Below are 21651 nucleotides of genomic sequence, written 5' to 3' on the forward strand. Positions count from 1 at the left end.
AATATAGAAAAATTAGAGAGAGAAAGGGAATAACTGAAATTTTGTTGTGTAAATTTTTGAAGATGAAATTGTTATTCTACATGTAACGTGGTAGATTTTCATTAAAAGAATAATAATAACAAAAATAAGATAAAAAAATTTTCAAATGAAAAAAAAACAAAAAATCCGCAGACATGAAAAACCACATTCAGTATAATTCATAAACAAATAGGCTGAAAATGAATACTAAAATAGTATACTGAAGGTACTAGCGGGTGGGGGGAAAGAGAGTCTTCAACCTGAAAACGGCATGAATTAAAAATGAAGAGTAAGAGAGTGGGGAAATTTATTCCTTTAGAAATTTCATATATATATACTTATGTATGCAAATATATAAAAGAAAAGAAAATAAAATTAATATTAAGCTTACACAAACATTATTTTTCCCATAAATTAGAGGCTATAAGCATTAATATACTCATATATATATATATATACCGATACATAACATGGACATCTTCCCTATATATTCATATATATACGAAAATATGGAAATAAGATCTTAGAGAATATACTTAAAGTAAATAAGGAAAATATATTTGGAATATAAGGTGATAAGTGAAAATTATTCACTATATAATAACTCTCATTCTCTTTTAGAAATGTGAATAAGAGAAAGAATTCAAGAGAAGAAGTAAGGGGTAAGAAACAAATGGTATAGGATGAAATAAATTTTACGAGTATTCGTATTTCGTATGATTTTGAATCAACAATAAACTTAACATGAAACTCGGTAAAGAGTAAGAGTTTTAACTTTTAAAATATAGAAGAAAAAACGGTATGCGAAGAGAAGAGAAGAGAAGAGAGTAGAGAAACAAGAGTCTTATATATAAATTATTTTAAAGTACTTTATTTTTTATTTAAAAATGTTAAAGGATAAAATCATATTTTTCTTATTAACAAATATAATAATAAAAATTTAAAAAGTCTTTGTTTAAAATTTTTAAAGGATTTTAAAATATTTTTCAAAAAAAATAAGAAAAAAATTTTTTTATTTTTTTTTTTGATTCTAAAGAGTTTTTCTTTGTTTATTTGTTTGTTGAATTTATAAAACAAGAATAAAATATTTAAAACACTTGAAAATTAAATTGTTCAAAAATTTTTGTAAATAAAATTGTAATGAATATTATACTCACTATACTTGTAATTCCATTAATAACATCAAAAAAATTTTCAATTCATTTCCTATATTTGAAGTTATTTACGAAGAAACGTACTGTTTTTCTATACTATTGAGAGTATTGCTCTTAAATTTACTCTTTATTATTGTGTTAATGCAAAACAATTGCACATTTCAAATGAAATTATTTTAAATATAATTTATCAAGAATTTTTAAAAATATTTATTGGAAATGAAAAAATTAAATTAGATTAGATTTCTTGATTTGCCGGGGTTAATGTAAGACCAGGGGCTTTACTATATAATTCGATTTTCATGAAACGATTCTCGTATTGGGGAAAAATGGTAAGGTAGTACTAATCAATTTGTATGGTACGAGTACTACCTTTCGATTTCTGCAAATATGAAAATTGTTTTATGAAAATTGAATAACATAGTAAGGCCCTAGGTTATTGCAGACATAAAGACATATTGTAACATCCTACCGTTTATAAAGCGTCAACTAGGCCAATAATTCTCACTTAAATTTATACAGATTCAACCAAGCGCCACCTACAAAAATTCCGAGAGTGTCACCACATATATCCCTAAGTAAACCAATCACCTGCAATTCTTCGCAAAAGCAAAGAATATACTCAGCCGTCTCATCTTCATTATGAGAGAATAAAATAGAAAATTAATTTTCTCTCAATTTTAAAGCAATTATAATTTTCGTAAAATTGTGCCTAAATAGACAGAAAGAGAAAGAGAAAATTAGAGAAAAGTTCGATTAAAACCCCTTAAAATGTGGCTCAACTCTTTTTTGAATTTAAAATTCTATTATTTTTTTTATAAATACGTGTATATACAGTTAAAGGAGTGAAAACGATAATTTTAAAAATAAAATGAAATCAAAAGGGAAGAATAAACTTTTAAAAGTCTAGTCTTTTTCTAAATAAGTTTTTTACATACATATATATAAATTACTATAAACAATAAAAAATAATAAGATGAGGATCAGGAGGTAGGGGGATTTTGAATACAATATTGTAAATTGTAAAAGTTCAAAAATTTTAAAAGCATTTTGTTATAATATTTATGATATTAGATGCTGTTTTGAAGGAAACAAACATATTTTATATATAGTAGAAAATTTTATTGTAGAAAACAAATCTAAAGTACCTATATATACATATATTATATACATATATATACAAATAAACAAAATTTTTGTATGAATTTTTTTGAAAACTAACAATAATTTTATTATTTATTTATTTATTTTTGTAATTTTAAATTGTTCTATATAATTATGCATTTTATAGATATAGGCACTTATTTATATAACATTAATTTTTTAGATTTGTTTTGAAATTTCGAAACATATGAATTTTTGATGGGGTTGTATGTAAAAGAGGTGATGTAAAGAAGGTGTTGTAAAGAAAATGGTTTATAGCTGTGGGAAAAAGATTAGCACCAAATTAAATTCAACTTTTCAGATGTACAACCATGGAAATATTATAAAAAATTTTTAAAAATATATTAAAAAATCAAGAATATTAATATTTATGCGATTAAAGACTAAGTAATTGAATTTAATTAACAATTATTTACAATTATGTCGTACTCATTTTAATGATTTTCAAATAATTCAAAGTGAATTTCGAATTGAATTAATCAAATTTACATTTTAGCATTAAAATTGTAGTTTAATTACTGAAAATCTGTAATAAAAATTGCGTGAGAACTTTTTTGAGCTATATTAAAACCAGTATTGAAATTTAATTCGATTAGAAATATAATTTGAATATAAAATCAAGTTGATTATAACAGAAAAGGTTTTTGAATAAGCAACTATTTTAATAGTAGCAAAAAGATACAGAGTAAAGTAAATTGTTACAAAATCTAGTAAATTATTAAGGTTCTTCGTTTCGTAAAAGGCAAATATTCTGTTTATCTGAAAAATTAAATTTCTGATTAGTCAATTATTCTAAAATGAAATTTTTTTTCAAAATCTTCTTACATACTCCATGAATATTGAACAATAATTACTTTTTCGAAAATTCTGATTACCTGGTTGTAATCATAGTATGTTGTAAGGTTCTTTTGCCTCAGTTGTAAGGGTTATCCTGCTTGTATTCCATATAAGCTTTTTATAAGGTGAGCTTTTCAAAATATATTAGAATATTTTGAAAAAAAAAAATCCAATATTTTTTAATAATTCACATAATTTTTAATTATAACATTTTTAAGTAACAACGTCAATATTATTTTAATACAATTCTTAAAATTGTCATTAAAAATTAATGTTAAAATTTTTAAATTGTCAAAATTATTACAAAATATTTAATAAAAATTTATGAGAATTTACAAAAACAAACAACAAAATCGCATCTTGATACCTTCCCTCTTTTTCTCTCTCCCTGTATGAAATTGAGAAAATTATTTTTTTCCCACAAATTTAAAAAATACTCAACACAAATCATAATATGTACACATAAAAATAACATGAGTAAATGAGAGTATTTATAATTTACATTGATGTATTTTGATTACAATCATTAAAGTAATTAAAATGTAATTGAAAATGATTACATTTGATATGATTTTTATTATACATTTGTTTTAATAAAAAAAATTGAAAGCGAATACCATAAAAATTGAGGACAAAAACAAAAGAAAAAAGAGTTCACAAGAGAGCGAAAATCTGTTGATAAAGAGTTGTAATTATTCTTAAGTAATTAATAAAATGCATTCTAAAATTTTAATTGTTCCAGTATGTAAAATTTCATACCTACATCATCGTTGTTATCACGTAAATTTTGTATGTATTTTCATAAACACATACACTTTTATTTATAGTAAATAATAGTTAAATAAAAAATTTCCTCTCTATTTGTTTACGATCTTGATTTGCAATTTTTTATTACTAACTTCGTTTCATGAATGCATTGAATAAAAATTTTAAGTTTAAAAATTTATCAAAAGCGTTACAACAAACTTGTAAGAGAAGTTGAAAAAAAAATGAATAATTTTATTATCGGTTTGGCCGACTATAACATAATATTTTGCACGTGTTCTGTTATATTTTTCATTTGAAGAATTGTGTCTAAGTTTTTGCTCAACAGTCTCAACGCAGTCAATTTTCTAACTGAGTATTTTGAGAGTAGTAAATCCGTTAATACATGTACCGTACCGTGATAATGTTATGTTGTGGAAATTGAAAAAATAAATTGCCGATTAATTTATAAACAGTTTTATTTAAGAAATATTCAAATTATTTTTGAATCATTACCAAATATTCTCGATTTTCACATACCCTCCAGACTCTTTTTTTTGAATATATTTGAGAAAGAGCATCAAAAGCAAAAAGAAACACACCTACATATAATTAAAAATTATTCGAATTAATTGCTAACTGCTAAATTATGCTAACATTTCATTAACGTGCTTTTGACTCGTGAGAGAAAAATTAATTTCTTCAAATATTCTCTTTTCAATTTAAAATGATAATATGAGAGAACATTTCCATTCTTTTTCAATTGCTCAATGTTTTCTTTACGAAAAATACTGTTATTATTGTAATTTTTGTCCGTTTCTGTTATAACAAATATCTACTTAAAATATTTCTAACATTTTTATTCTGTTCTGTTCTCTTTGCTTAATGCATATAAGAAAAAAAAATAAACTGGTTAACTGGACATTTATCGTCTTTGTTTTTTAATATTTAATTTCTTGTTATTTTTATTATAATAATAGTAAAAAAAAAAAATCGCCAATAACCTTTCAAAAAAAAAAATAAAAACCAGTATATAAAATTATTATAATTTAATCGTAGTTAATAAACTGAATTTATGTACTCATATAGGAAATCCTACTTTGTTTATATATGTAAGTAATTTTAACTTGCATGCATGCAAAAAGAGAAAAATAAATTGAATGGTAATTAATTTTTTAACTTTTAAAATGACATTAAGCGATTAATACAATTATTAGATTTAAGATTTTAATAATTAATTTTATTAATCAGAAATATTTTAACAAGTTTAACAACAGAAAAATTTTAAAAATATTTTAGTTTATAGAGTTAGGTACAATCAATAATACACGATTAATGAATTTATATTGAGGTTAAGCTTCATTGAGAATCTGAAAATTAAAAATTGAGTTTAATTTTTAATTGTGCTCAAAATTTTGGAGATTTTAATAAAATGTCAAATGTAAGACAAAAAAATTTATTGATTTTTTTTTCTAAATTAAGCTTTAATGACCTAAAAGCAGGGTATGGAGATTCGCCATGGATATGGAGATTTGGAAGTCAAAATCGGCCGTATTTTTATCACTTGAAATAATTGCACCCTACAATCCAATTGACTAATTTCTAAATATAAGATAGATAATCACTTCATATAACAGTAGAACTGATAAACGGTATAGTCATACTATCGAACGAATTTCTCTCCTCGAACTGAAATCGAGTCAGAGACAGGTCATTTTTCTAGAAAATCAATATTACTTATAAAATCATGAAATTCACAATAGTGTTTTTAGTATTTTAAATGCTCTCGTATTCTTCCTTTTTGTGTGCTCTCTTAATTTCTCTTTTTAATTCGTACGTATAATAAAATTTTCGTATATTTTCGTAAATCGTAATGCGCAACTCTACTATTCAATACTACATTCACATTCTCTTTCATATTTGACTTCAAAAAAGAAGAGAGAGAAAAATTTTATCAAAAATTAGATAGACAAGACTATGAAGTATTAAAACGGCAACACTGGCAATAAATTTTAATTGATTATGCAAAGATTTTTATAGCAGGATTGAAAATTTTTCAAATATGTTTAATGATAGCAATTTGTTTTTTTTGAGTTAAATTTAATTATCAAATATTCTTTTGCTCTTTAATTACTCAAAATTGCTTTGGATTGCCATCACAATTAAAATATTTTGTTAGACACAAAGAACTTTCCATATAAAGGCATTCAAATAATCTCAATTAATTTATAAAATAAAAAATTTTAAGTAATTTGAAAGTGTTAAAATGGCTGACGTTTTTTCGTTTTTGTATACTTTGTTTTTTCGCACCTTAGCTCCTTTGTTCATTGAATACGAGTAATAAAGCAAAAGTAATTTTAATTTTTCTCTGTTGTTTTCATATTTTATTACTTTTTTCTGGATTGTCACTGTACTTATTAATGAGTAAACATGAGTATGTGCACTGCACAGTTGTTGTATACAAACCACATTCATACATATATGGTATGATTGTAGGTATGTGTGATATGTTGTATATTTTTTAGATTTTTGCGCATTTGATTTTGTATTTTGCAATATTTTTTTTATATTTTTGCAAAAGATTATGCTCACATTCATTTTTTTTGGCATTAAATTGCTATTAGGTTTAGCGATTGTCTTGCAAAAAATGAAAAACGAAATTTTAATTTTTTGCTCAAACCAAACTTGAAATTTTATTGATGTTAGATTCGTTAGCGAACTTTTTTTTTGCCTTGTTTTTTTTTGCTCGCGTGATTTTTTTTTTCATTATGGTTTTCGCTAGCTTATATTAAATAAAATGTTTTTTAATGATTTTTAATGGCCAATTGAAAGTGGGTTATATAAGATGTTGTTGATAGAATTTGATTTTATTTTTTCTTCTGTTTTCTTGCAATTGAAACACATTAATTTCAAAGTTCTTTTTTTTTTTACATTTAAAGTTTGACATTATTACTTTGATGGCGAACTTTTAAAACTTTTAATCCATGATTAAATGCTCTAAGTAATAAGGAATTTATTAAGCTTGTTTGTTGTCTCTTGCAAAAAAATTTAATGGAGAAAAAAAGAAACTCACTAAAATTTTCTAGTGTTAGTTTGGAATTGAATGAAGTGCACATATAATTAAAAGATTTATTGCGCAATTTTAATGATGCTTGCTTGCTTGTGTCATTTATTTTGATTTGGTACAGCTAGTATTTTAAATTTTGTTCTTCTGTTTCTGGTTTTTTTTTTTGGTTTTTTTGCTTTTCGTGTTTGACCTAATCAAGCCATAAATGATGGCCTTCAAGTTATTTTTAAAAATTTTATATTTAATGTTTGTATGCAAATGGAAGTGCAATAATAATGATTAATTATAGAAAAATTAGAGAAAATGAAAGAGATGAAAGAGAAGAGTGAGAGAGAATTTTTTGTTTAATATCATAAATTGGCAATTTATTGACATATGAGCAAATGAGAGAGAGAATAGTAATTGTAATGTCAAAACGAGAATTTGTTGAAAATTGCTGTCGTAAGAGAATTTTTTTTTTTATATTAACCCTTATTGGGGTATATCATGAAAATCATACAATATTATTCCGTTGGAATCCATATAGTTACTCCAGTAAAAAAAATAAATAACCCAATTTTAAAATTTCAAATGAAATATCAATAACTATGTGAGAATAGTGTTACGACATGTATTGTAAATATAATTTTTATAAGTATGTCATTATTTGTTTCTCACCTCATACTTCAATTTCGAGATTTTTGTTTGCGTTCTACGGGATAGATTATAACAGTTACACTTGATATTCTCACTCTATTCGATGTTGTTTGTTTCTTTTATTGAATGTTTATGTTGGAAATAGTTTAATTGTAGTTTAATTGTATGCTCTTGTATGAGTTGAAAATTTTTCGTAACAAAAATATTGTGAATTTGCTACATGCTGTCACACTTATTCAAGACATCTGATTCCCAATAATATTCTAATAGTCTGTTAAATTTTTGTAGAATTGTTCGTAGCACGAATCAGTTATAACTGAAATGCAATTTTAACTTCATATTAGACTGTAAAAGAGCTTTATTTTTCTCACATAAAATATGAAATATTTGAAAGCACGTATAAGCTTCTTATTATGACGTATAAGTCTATTAATACTAACGACTATAAAACATACATTGTTTGAAAACTACTTATTAAAAGCTTTTAATTGAAATTATTTCATAATTTTTCACTTTTTGTTTCTTATGAATAATTATTATTTTTAATTAATTGTTTAATTGGTAAACAAAGTTATTTAATTAAATGTCTACTATATAACTGAATAATTTCGTGTTAAAAAAATTTTCAAGATACTTTCAAGACACGCACTTATTGCACTTATTTTTAGTATCTAATATGAAATTTTACTGCGGTAATTAATGTGTTTTTTTAAAAAAAAAAATACATTTTAATTTAGATTACTGAAAACTATAACTAAAGTTAATTAAAACAATTTAGGTTTCAATCAAATTTTAGTTTATAATTAATTTTATTACTTTTAATATCTATGATTTTCTTTTTTTTTTCTAAAATATGCTTATTTAATTACACTAGAACTTTTGTGTCACGAACTCTCAAAAGGTCGACAAAAAATCAACAAATATTTTAAAATCCTAAATTAACAGAAGTAATTGGAATTAAAGTTTGCTTTATAGAAAGTTCGAGATAGAGAAGTTTTACTGTATTTATTGATTTGTGTAGCTATTAATTAGCATAGCGTTGTTGCAATGCAAATTTAAATAGAAATTATAAATTAATACCTAGAATTTCATTTTAACCATGAATTATTATCATTTATTTATAAATAATTTAATAATTTTTAATGAAATTAAAATTTTAAAAATTCTTTTTGGAAAATAACAATGAAATTAGAACAAGTTGTATGCAACCGCTTCAAACATCTCATGCAATCATACATTTCGTGGAACAGATTTGCAAATTAAACAAAGAATGTTTTAAAAAATAAGAAATTTTTTTTAAAAGATACTTCACTGTTGCGAAAGAACACTCGTCACTTCTCAATACTATACAGGACAACAATTAATTAAACTGTCAATTGTGAGTTTGACAGTTCATTCATACATGTATGTAGCATTTAAAATTCATTTAATTATATTAAATTCATATATGGTCATGTTTTACTGGACAAAATCATGCATCGTATAATTTCCGTACTGTAAATATAAGAAAATGTTGAAAGCTTAATTCACCACTAATCACCCATAATGATAGTTCTTAATATTTTCGCATTTTATAAAAAAAAATTTAACATTTTACTGATTATAAAATGAAATTCTTTTAGAGAAAAAAAAGATTTTCTCAGAACGAACAATTTCTCCGGTGAATTTATACCATAATTTGCTTCCATTTCTATAATTTTCGTCTAAGAATAACAAAAAAAAAAGTAAAAGCAAAAACAAGAAAATTTTATTTTATTTTCTTGTCATTAATTCCATTTTAGAAAAGGAAACCTCTCACATTTTGAATAAATAAATAACATTTAATTTACGTCCATTTAATGTTAAAAGCATCTTGTGTATAACGGGACTAAAATAAATTCTTTAATGCTTTTGCTCATTTCTTTTTTTTGATTCTCGTTATTTTTTCTAGATTTTTCTTTTCAAGAATAAAAGCTTTGCACATTAATAACACATTGTACAGCCCTGTATACTTGCATATATTCACAAGCGTCTACTTTTATAAAAATTATTTGGAAAAGTGAAATTTTTTTTTGTTTTTTCTTAGTATTTTTTCGGAAAGGACTTGGTTTTTTTTTTTAATTTTTACAGAAAATATTTTCATTTGGGTATTTTTGATGAAAAACTTTTATTTTTTTTTGTTTGAAAGAAGATGGCGACGAAGGTTTTGTTAGACAGAAATGAAAACATTGTGTATAAAAATTAAAGTGAAATGAAATAAAATAAAAGAAATTTTATATTAGAGGGAGGTGAAATGGAAAAATTTCCAAAAATGTTAAAGAAATTAAAAAACAAAAAAGAAAAGGAAATGAATAAAGGCGACAAAAGTGAAAAATTTATTTATGCATGTAAAATGAATGCGCATAATGTACAAAATGAGATTTGTAAAATTAAGGGGGTGTTGAAATATTGGAAATTAAAATTTTGTACATTTAACGATTATTCTTTTAAAATTACATTTTCTTATTTAATATTTAAATTGAATACTCGTACAATTCGAATGCGGTTAAATATTAATTTCATGTTTCGAATGAAAAGCCTAAAAGAAATTTTGACATATTTTGTAATTGAAAGAAATTGAAAAGCCTCAAAACAAACATTATTATTTATCTGTTATTTATCTTAATTGAAAAATCTGTCAAGGGTCTTTTATTATTACAAATGTATTTAAAATATGTAGGAAAAAATAAATGAACGCCTGCGGATATGCAATTTTTCTAGTAGCATACTATGTGTTCTCATTTTTGAAATTTTACACACCTACAGTGAATAATTAAATAATTTCGCTATATTCAATTAAAATAATAAAAATTCAAATTAAAGTAATTAAATTTTGGAAGTGAAACGAAGAAGTGCAACAAAAAAGGCTCAAAATTTTTCTCAAAATTTAAATTATTTGAGCCATACTCACGGAACATATGCGGTTCGAATTCAATTTGTTGGAATTATTTTTGAAATGTATATACGATAGAAAATGCTTTAAATTATTCCACTAAATTTTATTATGCTTGTAGCTTTAAGGGTTCAAAACTTATTTTAATGAGCATATGATGAGCATATGAAGAACAGTAAATTCTCTACATAAGGTCCTACAGTGTATAAACTAGAGTGTAAGATCTTATTTCTTGAGTTAATCTAAAATTTGTTAGAATACACGCATTTAGAAAATTTAAATAATAACAAAATATTTTGAAAAATTTCAGAGCACATATAGATTTTAGGCTCAAAATGGTCGATTGTTTTATAAATAAATTTTTGATAGCTAGTCATTAATATTCCTATACTAGTTACTTCTTCTTCTGCAATTGTATTATTTTAAAAAAAACTTAATTAAAATTTTTAAATCTATTTCTTTTACTTTTAGTTTATTAGAAAAGAAATAAGAAAAAACAACCAAGTCTCAAGATATTATTTTTAACTTTTTAATTCCCAGTAAGTATTATAGAAAAAGAAGCAACCCTTAAGCAAAACAAAGGCAAAAAATTAAAACAGCAAAAAAAAATATGCTTAAAATTCTCATTTTTTTCTCGTTTTCTAAGGATGAAAACAAGAAAAACTCTTTCCTTTAAATACAAGAATCTCTACAAGGATTTTTACAATTTAATGTTTAACAGCAATATGAGAGAAGGTATGCAAATACAAGAATTTTTTTCTTTTTAAGAAAATCAAGAAAATTTCCTTCTTTTTCCAGCAGCATAATTAAAAAAAAAGTGAAAGAAAAAAGAAAAACAAAAACAAAATGATTCTTTTGTACATTTTATGGTCCGATTAAAAAGAAAAAAAACTCGGAAGAAAGAAGTTTAGGAAAAAAAAGCACTAAAATGAAAAATGGAGAAAAAAAAAATCACTAGACTGAAATGTTGAAACTTCATTCACTTTACATTTTTTTTTGGGCAATTTTATCACCAATTTTTTGTTTCTTATTTTTTTTTTCATTTTTAACATGAAGCAACAGAGCCTGTCAATACTTAAACGCTAGAAATTTAAAATAAATAGTCCCTTGGTCTTTTTTTTGTTTTTTTTTACTCTCAACTTTACAATTTTAATTTTTTTTTGTCTATTTTTGGGAACAAATGGCTAGTAAGAGAGTAAAAGTACTTTTTACTTTTGTCTATAAGAGTGCAGGAAGGTTTCAATCAATCTTGTAAAGAGTTTTAATTTTTTAATATGAAAAGAACCTTTTACCTGAATGTGGTGGATGGGAAGAGGGAATTTTTGGGTAATAGATGCAAAAAAAAAAAAAAAATTTTTATTATGTTTTGAATTATGCTACCGGGGATAAATTCATTTTTATACGAAAGCATTGGGCAGATATTTTTTTATAAAATATTAAAATAATAAAAAGAAAATATTCTGAAAAATACAATTAAAAAAAAAAATTTCCAGTGTAAAAAAAATTGCAATAATCACCTCGAATGAATCTCATTTTTACCCGAATAAAATTTCAGAGAGCGGCCAACAAAACTGAGAACAAAATTTTTTAAAATGTTTACTCAATTATATGTTAAGTTGGCCGGTAATAGGCAATTCATATTCGTAATACGCAAAAAAACAAAAAGAGAGTGAACAATATCATGGAATATTTAAACTTAAAGACTATACAGTGCTGCATAAAATTTTATTCTCTTACGCCTCTCATGCAAGTATACAATATTAACTGTCAAATTATTGTCGTCACGTCATCCGCGGCGTCCAGTTATTTTTCCGCTTACAATTAAAATGAAAAAATACATTAGAATTGTAATAGACGCGAGTAGGTGACAAGAAACTTCACAACATATATGTGTGTGAAATTTCATGCCAGTATTGCAATGCGAACGAGAGAAGCGTTCCGCACTACAAAAAAGAAATTTTAGTAAAAACTAAAATTCTCATTCGTATTTGGAATACGTTTTATACTCTCATCTTATCTTCTCTGTCTTGTAAATGATTTGAATCTCTTTTTCGATTATAATTATTACATTAAGTGAGTGTATGTAAATTGAATAGAGAAGAAAATGTTTCTTTAATTATGAGAAACCCAATGAACTGAAAAAAATATTATTGTATTTGAGACGTCCATTCGTTTAATATGGCTTCATTTATACAATATTAGATTAAATTAATTAAAATATTTTTTATATTTAAGTTTCATTGGAAGTGACATCCAAAGACTTGTACTATTATTTAATTTTATACCCGTTAAATTTACTGTTAATCTCATATTTCATAAATATTAATAGTAAAAAACGAAAAAGAAAAAAATAATTCGAAAAAAATTTGGAAATGATTAATTTTCGAACAAGGGTGGTAACACAATTTTTGTTTTCTTTTTCCTCCTGTTTTTTTTTCCTGTTCATTTGTAGGCATTTTTTTTTACTTTATAATTTTTGACCCCTTGTTATCTTGGATGATATTTTTTGTGTTATAATGATGATGATAATAGCAATTCAATCACCGTCGACCGATTCTTAAATTTCTTTCAATCATTTATTCCTTTTAAGTTTTTATAGAAAAATTGTAATTACTTATAAAGAAATAGAGAAAAAAAAAAAGAAAACAAAATTTGTATCTTTAGGAAAGAAAACCATTCGATATGAGAAAAAAAAAGTAATGTCCTTTTTTTTTTTTCCTTTTTCAATTTCGACCCTCAAATTTTTTTTTTGTGTTTTTTTTTCCCCCCCCCCCCCCGTCCAATTTTTAATATAAAGCGGAGTAAAATATGAATTTAATCTGACAACTAAAGGTTATTATGAAACTGATATGGTTACATATGGATATGGTTCGCTTGAATACATTTCGTATTTCTTCGGAAAACATATCATTTATAGTAAAAATTCAAAATTAAATATATTAGAGGTTTAAACGAAATCGGTTTGTGTCTGTGGATATTTTACATGTAGAACCTTGCGAAATCAATTAAATGACATGAAATTTCAAAGTGTTGCTTATGATAATTAAACTAACAATATATTACAGTTCCTGGTTAATTCTAGAGATGTTTTTCTTGTACTCGTACGACTCCATATTACAATATTTTAAATACTATTCAAATTAATGCGCCGTTTCATTGATGTGGTGAAATTGGGAAAATTTTTATTACACCCTTCATTATATCTATTTAGGAATACCCAGTCATTTCAAGGAAACGATTCAGACTAAATTATTTATTTAGTTTTTTTTTCAACTCAATCTTCTCATCTCTTCATTTATTGCTTTGTCAGGATTTTTATATTTAATTTTTTTTTTTAGTTTTTTTTTTACTGTTCTTCTCTCGTTTTCCATTTTGATCCTATATAATATATTTGAACTGTAAAAAGAAGAAGAGAAATATATTTTTATATTATTCGGATTAAATTTCATTCAATTCAAGTTTAAGTTGCTCTGAACAAAAAAAAACAAGAAGAAGAAGAAGAAGGACAAGAACAAGTTATCATTATAATTCTTATTTATGTATACGAACATTGTTAAAATAAGGGGTAAAAGGAAGTGTTTTTTTTTAGGATAAAAGCAGAAGAGTAGAGTAAAATTATAAAATGACAACTAAGCGACTAAAAATTAAAGAGGCAAAAATATTGACTTCCAATGTTAACTTTCTATTAAAATTGTTATAAAATTATTCTGTTAACGTATAGCATTGTGATTAAGTTTTGGTGGTTTCTAATGCTTCGTTTTTTTTCGGTTTTTGGGATTTTTTTTTTTTAATACTTTATTAACTTTATAATGTGTGGCTGTAGGGTTCTTTTGTTGTCCAAAAATATCAAATTTCAAGTGTGATAAAGAAAAGAGAATGGCAGAACAATTCCCTAGTGAATTTTGAAGGATGTTTTTTTTAAAAAAAAAAAAAAAAAGATTTTCTAGTAACGGTTCATTATTTTTCTCTCTTTTTGTTTTTTTGGTTTTGTTTTTTAATAAAATTTATGTTCTATTTTGGGTATTTGCCATATTTTTTTCTTCTGTTTTTTTTTTTTTGAAAAAAACTCAATTTACATTTTTTTTTTATCTCAACTTCCTTATTTATTTTGATTTACCTGCGATTATGTAAACTCACAACAAATTTGAATTTTTTTTTTTTTTTAGTTTTTCTTTGTTGTCTTCCGTTTTTCCATCTCTTGCATGAAATAATGAATCTTAAGGGATTTTTAAATAAGAGTTTCATAGAGGGGGAAAAAAATCTGCTCTTGCAAAGATTTAATAATTTAAAAGAACTAAGAATCTTGTGAATAAAGATCTCAGTATTACAAAATGTATTCCCAATTATAATAAGTTCAAAATCTTCTATGTCTTGCATTTTAGCCACAAAACGTGTTTTTAAAGATCTTTGAAAGATTTTGAGGTAACGTTACACTTTTTTATATTTGGCGTACTATACAGGGTTGTCTGGTTCTAGTATAAACGGTGATTATTCGATGTTTTTTAATAAAAAAATCGTCTCTTGCAATTTAGGCCGAAAAAAAAAATTCAAAAATTTTCAATTATCTAGCGAAGGGGTTTTCAAAAATTTTTAAGTGGTGAAAAGTTGCATTATTAAAATTTTAAAAATTCGCCCAAAAATTTCTCTATCACTTACAGTTTAGTCCGAAAAATTTATTTTCTGACTAAACTGTGTCAGAAGAATTTGCAATTTAGCCAGAAAATTGAACAATTTTTTATTTTTTTTTTTTTGAAAATTTCGACTTAAAGACTGAACTCTTTAACTAATCCAATTCATGGAAATTTTAATCACTGATTTGAAATTTTCTTACCAATTCCATAAATCCTATACAATTTTATTCATAGCAAAGCATTTACACATTATAGTTCAATATGGCCAATATGGACTGAATTTAATTGATTGCATTTAAAGCAAATTAATTGCAAAAAAAAAATTTTTTCATATTGGTACATAAATCTCATTGAATTTGCTCGCATTCAATTTGTTCAAATACTTGATATTTCCATATTGTATAATGGTTTGCGAGTTATTTGAAAGCATTTTATTATTGCAAAAATATTCATTTATCTATATAATAAAAAATGTATTTGAAAAATTAGCAAATAAGTTTTGTAAAATGTTCACCATCATCGTTGTATAATTAAATTGTCAATCAAGGTAAAAGCGTAAATTAATGAGGTCTCATTTTGTACAATTTTAAAATTTTATATGCGATTCTTTACAAGTCTATATAATAAAAATATTTTGTGTAGTTATTTAAAAGTTTTGTATTATGTTGGTTTGGTATTCAATAACAAAAATGAATATTTTCAAGTTTCCTTTTTAAAAAATTCTTTATTTGATATTAGATTTTTTTTCCAAGTTATTTAACAGAGATTACAACAATTTTAGAATTCTTCAATGTTGTTATTGAAATTATTTTTTTGTTTTAGCTTTAACCCCTTCGATCCGGCTGGTATACATGTGTACCAGTAAAGTCAAATATCCCTACAAAATATGCCATTGTATTTGGTTCTCTGTTGTACCAGTTTGTTTTTAAATGATTCAGCGTACATTGAGTTTTAACGGGACTATTTTCATCAGAGACAATTTGTTTTATATAAAGGTAATAGATTCCACATTTAGAGCATGTGCTAATTACATTATTCGAAAGCTGGGTCGAAAGGGTTAAGGTACTTGAATATACTCGTAAAATCATAAAAAATGCATTAAAAAAATATCATGTATATTAAGAAGTTGTTGATTTCTTGCCATATACTAAACCATTCTCATATGGTTTTAATTTTAAAAAATGCCATATGTTATAGTCAATTATTTTGTTAAAAGATTATCTAATTATTATGTAACTTTTAATGCTATCTTACTAATCAATTAATCATCTAAGATAAGTTTTAATTGAAGGTGTACAACAACGATAAATGAAGCAAAAAAGCCAATACCAATTTGAGCTTTTATGGAAGAATCGCAACTACATAACTTTTATAGCATAAAATTTATTAGCACAGAGTATAATAATGGTACAAGTAATTGGAATTAATAATGAAATAAAGAAGAATATGACCTTGAATCTTCGATTAGAATGCGATGCAATAATTTTTTTTAAAAATTCTAATAAAAAAAATTTTTTCATTGTGCTTTAGAATTCAGATTTTTTTTTTTGTAGTTCTTTTGTGTAGACTATTAAATTTGATTGGTTTTTTTGCCTTTGTTTTAGGATTGATTTCTTTTAATTTTAGAAATCATTGCAAATGATTCTATTCTTAGTCATTGTTCTTCTTCTATGGAGAGTATTGAGGTTAGTAAAAATATTACACAAAAATTATTAAAATAAAAATAAGTTTGAAATAAAATGACGTGGATCAATTGCACGGTTGTTTCGTCACCTACCTAGTAAACTCAGTGACGCCAGAAACTGGTTCATGGTTATTTCCAGTAATCATACCCTAGCCCTATGCTCCTCCTAGGAGCGAAGTAGGATAAAAAAAAAGTCCAAATTGACGCATATATCGAAATTATTTTCAAAGAATGGGGTATTTATAAACTGCTTGGCAATAATTACCGCCGTCACTAGTCTTTACACATTCATATATGGATTCGGACACCGAATAAGTGAATTTTATTTTTCTTACTTAATATCTAATTTTGTAATAATCCTAGTGCCTTTCGGATATTGTTTGATTGAAGCTTTTCTACAGAGTACAGTATGATTTCTCCTTCAAGAGCTTCTAAATCAAAACCATTTGTAGTTTTCGATCATTTCATCAGTAAGCTGCTCGATTGCAAAAATTATCGGTCGTTCCCTCTCTAAATTGGTCTTGCCAACCAAATCTATTTCAAATGGCATCACAAGAAAATGATAACTGGCAAGTCTGGTGAGATTGACTTTGCTTCATCAACTATTATTTTAGATTTGATTTTATCATTAATATATTTTCATTTTCTATAATTGAGAATTTACATTTACTAATTGAGTCATTTTTGTTTTTCTATTAAACCTGTTAATCATTTAACAATTTTTAAAAACGCCACCTGTCCAACAAATTTTTTCTTTTGGTCATAAAATCATTTTTTATTCATATAATTTAAAAATTTATCTAATAAATTATTTTCTCTTGATTTGGAATAGAAAAAAAAGAACCACAAATAAAAGAACACCATAAATTTGATGTATAAAGAGACCTGCTAACATTAAACATACGGGCACAGGTTCGTATTATAAAGCTCTAATATATGTGTGTATATTTCCATAGAAGACCATTATATTCAAAGAAAATTAATGAAAGGCAATGCCTAAATGCGGTTAATAATTCAAAGAAAAAAGAAAAAAATTTCTATGTTTTTCTAACTACCAATTATGTGCTAAATATCGTTTGCTATATCACTATATCGGGTATACATATAAAATCTAAATTATACATATTTTTAGTGTGGAGACGAGGTGTCCCATTAACTAATAAACAAAATTCGATGTTGGAGTGCACTTTTATATATTCATTGTCCAAATATCTGTACCTAAATTTCTGAGATAAGGGGTTGGATATTGTAGGCAGTCCAAATTCAATGCGATTCCGTTCCAAGAAGAGGTTATTAGGGATCTTGCACAAGGCACATTTTAAGCTTAATTATAGATTAGCTAAAACTATACTTGCCGATCGTTTGAAGTGTGGTATTGAAGAAGATTTAGCTAATTCTCCGCATTTATGGTGCATTTATCCAAAGACAGTTCATGTATATTCTAAAATTCAAAAAGTTGTCATTTAGTTACAACAGCTCTAAAAAATGGAATGTCGGTGGATTTTTGGTAATATACTTATATGCTTTCGTTTCGATAGGAAAGTGCAAAAATATTTTGTGGCTGCAGTATTATAGTCATCGAATCCCAACATCTATTCAATCTCACCTAATTCTAATATCTCATTGATATATCCAAATGTTTTTGTAAAATATCACAAAAAAACTAATGGTAATATTGAAGCATATGACTTTAGATATATCAAATTTTCATATTTTGAATACCAGTTACCATACATTCCACTGGAGTATTCAGTTAATTTGATAGAATAATAGTTAAAGGTATATTCATCTATAACTATATAAGCATTTATTTATGTATATAAGTCCATAATAGAAATGGTAAATGCCAGAGGTTATGAAGTTAATTTGATTGTGAATGCAATTCTTGTTTTTCTATTATTATTGTTATTGCTGTTATTATTATCAAAAAGTATAGAAAGACAAAATAAATTATAGTATAGCATGTACGAGTATATAGTAAAACAAATAGATATAGGGGGAATGTATAAAAAAGAAAGGAAAAAAAAAGAAGAGAAAGAAGAGAATTTTGTATAGGTGCCCTCAGGTGATTGTGGTTTTCTATTTTATTTTATTTTCAATTTACTAAAATTGCATTTTCATAATATATATATATATACATATATATACATATATAAAATTCTTCTTGTCACTTTTATATATGTATATATATAAGTACTTAGGTTTAGTAGAGAAATAGAGCAAGAGATTGAAGAAAGGGAGATGTAGAAACGAAAGGAAATGAATGAAAGTTTATTTTCTGACAACCTGTTTATAAATTTATGTAAGTATGTGTGATTGTAATTAGAATACATTATAGTATTCTTCTAGTACATCAAATAATTATAATGTTATACAGTATGTTGCTCTATGTCTTGTATCTGTATAACTTGTATAGAATGCCGGAACGCAATTGTGGTTTTATTAGATATGCGTTTCAATATCTTTATTTATTGGTTTTGTTTCGACTATCTTTAATATTGTATTAATTTGTTTTACTTTCTTTGAAAACTTAGATAGTATAGTGTTATTGTTTTAATATCAGTTCAATTTGAAGAAATGATAGTATAAATTAATTTGTTTAACAACAAAGTTTTATTTCAACAATATTTCAACTATTGCGTGTGTTGTCATTCAAAAATTATTTGAAGAGTTGGAAGAGTATTGTATGATTAGAAAACGGTATTTTGTAGAAAAATTAATGTTAGGAATTCATAAATGTAAGTGTAATGAGATAATATCATTTTTCTGAGCTCCAGTGAAATATTAAGGCAAAAATTGCGCGCTTTTGCTTATAGAGTCAACACGTTCAAAACGACTGAAACTGGGATTGAATAACATGTAGATATTTAATATTAAATGTTTAGATAGATTCCTCAAAAGAACAGTGCGCCGGGGCGGCTTAAATAGACGGCTCACGCTTGGTTATTAAACGAATACCGTAAGGTAGTGGTTGCATGGCTACACAAAAGTCTTATATATAATGAGTTATAAATTACTTTATCGATGTCAAACACCCCTTATGAGTAGGCTTCAGATTTCAAAAATTTTTTAAGAAACTATTTATTTTTAAATATTTTGATATATTTATCATTTACTGTTAGTATACTTTTAGATAAATTTAAAATGAACGAGAATAATTCCATAGCCTTTCCATTCCACAATTCATATATGGTCGTGAATATTTAATTTTATGTACCTTTCACAATTGCGGCAATTGAAATTATTTTAAAAAATAATTGATTCTTTGTCTTTATACTTTATAATTCTCTCTCTTTCTTACTCTCTCGGTTACCCTCTGGGGTATTTATCTTTATAAAGTGCAATAATAATAGAATTAAAGGGATTTAGAATGTCTTTCTATTTTCTAAAATAATTGAAAATTGTGTATAGCTATCATAAATAGCGAAAAAAAAAATGTTTTTTACATAAATGTAAAATTTAAGAATTTAAAAATTTTCTCTTCTTAAATGAATTAAGTATTGATTTTAATTTTTTATTTTTTTTGCAGGTATATTAATTTTTTTTTACATAACTGTATTCAAATTCGATGTGGTAAGCAATTGACTTTCATATTTTATATATAGAAATATATCTTCACTAATATTTCTCATTAATATTCAAAAATGAGTATTCAGAATTCAGAGTAACGTCCTTTTGAGAATGAATGTAATGAATATAAAATTTTTGTGGGTTGTTCTGCTCGGGCGTCATTTAGATAATAGGCCTTAGCTGAAGTTACTTGGATGATATAATTTTTTTCATTCAAATAATTGTATTTATTTATTAAATATTAAGATTTTCACTCTTAAGTTTGTTTAAAATCTAATAAAATTTAGAGCATAAAGAGCTTTATAAAACAAAACGAACACAAAGGTAAATAAATTATAGCGCTGCACAACTATTGTATCAATAGACAAAAGCATCTTAAATTTAATATTATTGCCATCTCATTTTAAAACAGTTGTGACAATAAGAAAAAAAAAACTATAAGAACAAAAGAAATGAAATTCGATGAATTCATTTATTATTTATTTCAAAAAGATGTCATCCTAGACATCATGACTCTATCTTTTTTTTTTTGTTGTTCAATTATTTTAAATAAAATAATAAAATTACTATATACCAATAAGGAGGACTTCTACTCAAACATTTAAGATATGTGTATAAGCACATCTATCTCACATTAATCAATACTCTAAAATCAATTGTTATGTCGGAAAACTTTGTTCTATAGTATCATAATTCAATACAATTTTCTAAATACAATATATTATACAAATGTATGACAATATACATACGGTATAAATGTATTGTGTGTCATTATTTGTGAAGAATGTATGTCATAGATGTGTCATCAAACAATAAAGAATTTTCAATCTAATTGTATATGCCATTTCAATATCAAGATGCACTTTATAACATAAAAAGGTGATGCATTGATATATAATATCTCTAGACAATATTATAATAAGTAGGGTGAACCATTTTAATTTTTTTGGTTGTCTTTAAAATTACATTACAATTAGTGAAATAACACTTATCTGTTTTTAAACGAACAAAAAAAGGAACTGAACTCCAGCTGAAGAATCTGAAATTATGAAAAATATTTAAAAGTGTTTATAAAATTCTTGTCGTGTTTTCAATATTTTTTAGGTTTTCATAGCGATAGGATACTGGTTCACAAATGCGATACATGTGTAAGCACTCGGAATTAAGGCTCTCTGGTTTTAGGTTACGTGATCCAAAATGAATGAGTTGATGCTCTTAACGTCTTGCCTAAGTAT

Source organism: Condylostylus longicornis, unplaced genomic scaffold (genome assembly GCF_029603195.1).
Source record: "Condylostylus longicornis isolate FDR11 unplaced genomic scaffold, ASM2960319v2 ptg000083l, whole genome shotgun sequence".
In the NCBI taxonomy this organism is placed as follows: domain Eukaryota; kingdom Metazoa; phylum Arthropoda; class Insecta; order Diptera; family Dolichopodidae; genus Condylostylus; species Condylostylus longicornis.